Genomic DNA, 5,721 nt, shown 5'->3' on the forward strand with positions numbered 1-5,721 from the left:
ATTTGCCAGTATACTCGTGCATTTAATAGAAACGTAAGTCCAAAATGATTCGGAAGCTATTTTCTATAGCGACGGATGCACGTACCAGAATCGAAACTCAGTCATGAGTAATGCACTGTCTGGCCTATCTCGCCAATCAGAAAGGCATTACAATAGTGCAAAAATTTCTGGAGAAAGGTCACACTCAAATGGAGTGTGATTCTATGCACTCCACCATAGAAAGGAAGTTAAAAAACAGACACATTTATACTCCTGCTGGCTATGTAGAAGTTTGTGCTACCGCAAGACAAAGTCCTAGACCTTATGTTGTCAAATATTTGGACCACACGTTTTTCAAGTCCTATGATAAACTCTCGTTGTATTCATCTATTCGGCCAGGATCCAAAATTGGGGATCCAACAGTGACTGATATCCGGTGTCTCAAGTATGATCCCTCCGGAAAAATGGAATATAAATTGAAATTCAGCGATACATGGGAACCACTTCCAAGAAGGATGTCAAACATACCCAGCTCACTTACAGTGCCCCCTCTCTACAGTTCACCACTAAAGATCAGCGCAGAAAAGTTTACGCATTTGCAACAACTAAAGCTGGTCCTTCCTAAGGATGTGCATTCATTTTATGACACACTGCCTCACATTTATAATGAGAGAACATGTCCGCGCATAAAAAAATGCAGCCGAAATTAAACTTGTTTACAGCCACCTATGACTGTCAGTGTAGCAGCAATAGTAACAATAATAAATGTTAATAAACTGCACAAATGTTTACAGTAAGAAAAGATTAATTAAAGCTAACAACATTGTTTCTATGTTTTTTAAACACTGCAATTTATTAACATCCAGATTCCAATATTTTGATCAAAGTGAAATTATTCATTTCACTTTATATCTGTAACAATGTATCGTTACAGACGTTTCATAATACACAAATAATGTAAAATTTAAGGAAGTTTTTTTAAAACAAATTCATTTCAATTCTTAACCGTGCTCTCATTACATGCCTCTTATCTCCATCACTACCAAAAAAATAACTGTGAAAACCTCGTAACTCCAAAAACAGGAAGACAATTTGAAGTGCACAATAAAGTCTTATGTACCAATGACCGGATCCATATGGTGTAGCAGAAACCACTACATTTAACTAATCAGTTCCTCATGTGATTTCTATAATTCGTTTTTTGTTTCTCCTGTAAAATTTGACCAATTTGAGTTACGAGGTTTTCATTGCCTAGCGACGATATGCACCTATCAACTAACATAACAGAACAAATGTTGACAAAGTGGAAGATTTTTGGGAAATGCTGGCACGAAACATCCATATTACCAAGAGAACATATAAAAATTTTAGTGGGTGAATTTAATGCACAAGTTGGCAAAGAAATAAAATTTAAATCAGTAGTTGGAGATTATCCAGCACATGCAAGAACCAACAGAAATGGGGAAAGACTCAGATTTTTGTAAACAATTTAATCTATAACTAATGTCGACATTTTACAGTAAACTTGCAAGAAAGAAAAAAAGTGGGTTTCACCTAATCCAAATCAAGGTGAATATCAACTGGACCATGTGGCAATAACGTCTCGCAACTTCAAGGAAATCTTGGATGTCAGAGTGAGGAAGGGCCTAAACAGACTCAGACTATTATCTGACTGAAATAAAGACCATGTTCCAACCAAATAAACCTAAACCAAAACCAATAAGATTTCCAAGAGTAAACAGCAAATTTCTCATACAAAATCAGGACAAATTCTATGATATATTAAACACAAGAAAAATGGATGATTGGGAAGAAATTAAAGAAACACTGCTAGAGTCAGCTAAGAAATGGGAAAACCACAAAGAATACCCAGTCACAGATGGTGGAACGAGCTGTGTGATGGAGCAATTGACAATCGAGTAAAGGCATGAAAAAAAATGGAACAGTAATAAGAAATATGAATACTGGTAAGAGTTTAAAGAAGAAAGGAAAAAAGACAGCAAAAATCATCAGATCAGTGAAAAGAAAATATGACAAAGACAGATTAGAAGAAATGGATTCAGACTTTAAAAGGAACAGCACTAGAGACTTCTATAAGACTTTCAGAGAAATTTAACAGGATTCCAGTCACCAAGTTTACATTTTAAAGATACAAATGGAAAAATGATTTTAAGCAATAAAGAGAACTGCCAAATTTTAGCTGAATACTTTGAAACACTATTAAATTGTGAAGAGCCTAATGAAAGACTGAAATTTAAAAAACCACAACATGAAAATCCACCATTGGAACCACCTACAGTAGAAGAAATAGAAAAGATTATCAAAGCACTGGAGAATAACAAAGCACCAGGAGAGGATAGGATAGTAGCAGAAATGTGGAAACTAGGGGCTTATCGGTATGGCAGAAAATTCACAAAGTAATTAAAGACATTTGGACAAAAGGAATCATACCCAGTGTCTTGAAACAAGCATTGATCCATCCTCTCCATAAAAAAAAAGGGAGATGAAACACGACACCAACAACTACAGGGGTGTATCCTTGTTACCAGTGACATACAAAATGCTTTCTAAAGCACTTTTAAATACAATCAAGGAACAAGCAGGACCTAATATAGGAGATAATCAAGCAGGATTTAGAATAGGTAGATCATGTGCAGAACAGATTCTTAATTTAAAAACAATTTTGAGAGTAAGAGTGATACAAAATAAAAATACAGTATTTAATTTCAAAAAGGCCTACGACTTAGTTGACAGACAAACACTATTCCAGATACTTTATGAATCAGGGATAGACGAAAACACCAGAAGACTTGTTTAACAAACACTCACTCACAGACGCGACATCAAGAATTAAGTTTCAAGGCGAAATTTCTGAACCATTCAAAATCAAAACAGGAGTTCGACAAGGAAATAGACTGTCCCCAATTCTCTTTAACTTGGTTTTAGATAAAATAGTAAAAACATGGGAAAGCACATTAAACAGCAGAGGCACAAAGGGTATAAGCATGGGCCAAGGAAAGAACAAATTTGAAAAGAAATGTTTAGCCTTTGCAGATAATATGGCATTGATAACTGAAAACTGAACAGACGCAACAGTTACACTTGATCTGTTAACACGAGACTGCTGAAAAGACTAGGCTAAAAATATTCTATGAAAAAACCGAGTACATAGAACACAAACATAATACAGAAAAGTCTATGAAAACAAAGTATGGAAAAATTAAGAGTGTATAGATTCGAATACCTGGGGGAATGGATCCAAGCCAATGAGCTGGATAACACAACAAACAAAGAAAGAATAAAAAAGTTACAATTTGCATATAAATTAACACAAAACTACAATAAGAAATCAATATCCATACAAGCAAAGATTAGACATTATAATACAGTTATTAGGACACAAGCAACGTATGGATCAGCGTGCCTAACATTGAATAAGAAAGACGAATTAAGAGAACTAGAAAAAAAGAGAAAAATACTAAGAAAAATTCTAGGTCCTGAGAAAAACAAGGAAAATAGGTGGATTAAAAGGAGAAATGAAGACTTATACAAAAATACAGAATAGATCACAGATACAATGAGAAAGAGACGGCTAAAATTTTATGGACATTTAAAAATAATAGAAGAAACACGGATTACAAAGAACATTTTTAATTATGTTAGAAAGCTGAAAAAACTGTAGGATGGATAGAAGCAGTAAAGAGAGATGCCTACAAAATAGGTGTTACAGAAGAAATAATATGTGACATGAATCACTTCAGGCTACTGATAAAAAACGCAAACTATGAAGAAGATGAGCCAAAACCTCGACCCAAGAGTGTGTACAGATGAGCAGAGACCAGCATTTGGCGAGAAAATAAAGTACTGGGAAGAACGAAAGAAAAAGAGACAGGATAAGTCTTAAGTTGTATGCAGTCCATAGCTGGCCAAATTAAATAAAAAAAAAATTCATTAAACTTCTCTTCTAAAACAGGCAAATGTTGAAAGTTAGAAATTACAAATAAATGAGGAGAGTCAGCTATTATCATGAGCATTAAATCACATTTCTTTACTTATTTTATTTTGTGTTTACATTTGCATCATTCGGTTCACTTTGCAAGATGTTTTCTCTTCATTCCCACAACTCCCCTTATCCCAGCGACTACTCTTATTCTAAATAATGCATTATTTAAAACTATAAAAGTGTGAAAGTTCCACCTTGGTCCCCAGGTAATATGCGTAGTTTCGTGGCTGTAGGTTGGATGTTACAGGCTTAAGCTGATTAGTACTGTCTCATAATTTGCTACCATTGCATGGTACATTATGGTGTACATTAAATTGTAGGAGCTACCATGATGTCTCTGTTAAAGCAGGCACAGTCTGGGTATATGTACTTTATAAGATCTGGTTGCTTTCATTTATTCCGTTTGTTGCTACTACTAGGACAGACATTTATTTGTTTGTGAAGTAACTCATTTTTATGCGACAACTTTTTAATCCTTTTGTAATTTAGGGAAGGGTGTGTAAAATGAAAGGAAAACAGAAACATTATGTTTTCTGTCTGTTCCAAAAAAGCTTGTAATTTCACTTTCGTGTAGTTTATTCTTTGCATTAAGATACATAGATTAATTTTTGAGCCTAGGGTATACTCATTGTTGTATTTATGATGCTTCTATGTTTCTAGTTAATGTTTTGTGCAATGGAAAGACTAGTAGTGGAACAGACAGAACCATCCACAAAAAATATTTTAATATTCGCTTACTAGAAAAGGGTCCTAAAAATGGTTACCAGTGTTTAAAGACTTGGCACAAGAAAGGTAGTCTTCATGAACAGTACAATAAAACATCTTTCCTCGCATTTGCAAGAGTCCGGATAAAATGCAAGAAAGCAAGTGTCCATTAGATTGTATGTCCACACTTTCTCAGATATTACAGAGGTATCACGGTACCTCTATGAGTAAATGTTCATGATGAATCTGCAATAGCAACACATAACATTAAAAATAGTTCAAATGGCTCGGAGCACTATGAGACTTAACTTCTGAGGTCATCAGTCCCCTAGAACTTAGTTCTACTTTAACCTAACTAACGTAAGGACAACACACACATCCACGCCCGAGGCAGGATTCGAACCTGCGACCATAGCGGTTTCGCGGTTCCAGACTGTAGTGCCTAGAACCGCTCAGCCCTCAGCCACTCCGGCCGGCACATGACATTAAACACAACTTGTTAGATGAAACTAAATAGTTCATAATCTCTAATTCTCAAACTACTGGTGCAAAGCTTAGCATATTGTTAGTGGCTCCTAGAACTACAGAGAGAACAGCTTCCCACAATTGGAAGACATTGACAATGAATAGTGAATACAGGATACTATGCTTATTTGTACAGCACCCCCCCCCCCCCCCCAAGTACACATTATGTTAAAAAAGTGCTCATTCTCACTGTTTCTTCATTAACTCATTTGATGGTCATGTGAACACAGACAACCAAAGGCTGAAAACAGACTGAGTAGTAGGAAATTATATTCAAACAAAAGGGACACATCTTCATCCCCAACCATCAGCTGAAAAACAAAACTTACCATAACGATGTTTTGTTGAATATGTCACAGAGAAACTGATATAGAGACAGAAGTGTTTAACATCTCCTCTACCATTAAGTTACTAAGCACACAATTGCTGCTCTATCAACTCCTGAACGACATATGAAGAAATAACTAAGGCAGCATTTCATACTTCCATTGGTACAAGTAACTGTAATG

The sequence above is a fragment of the Schistocerca cancellata genome, chromosome 7 (genome assembly GCF_023864275.1).
Source record: "Schistocerca cancellata isolate TAMUIC-IGC-003103 chromosome 7, iqSchCanc2.1, whole genome shotgun sequence".
In the NCBI taxonomy this organism is placed as follows: domain Eukaryota; kingdom Metazoa; phylum Arthropoda; class Insecta; order Orthoptera; family Acrididae; genus Schistocerca; species Schistocerca cancellata.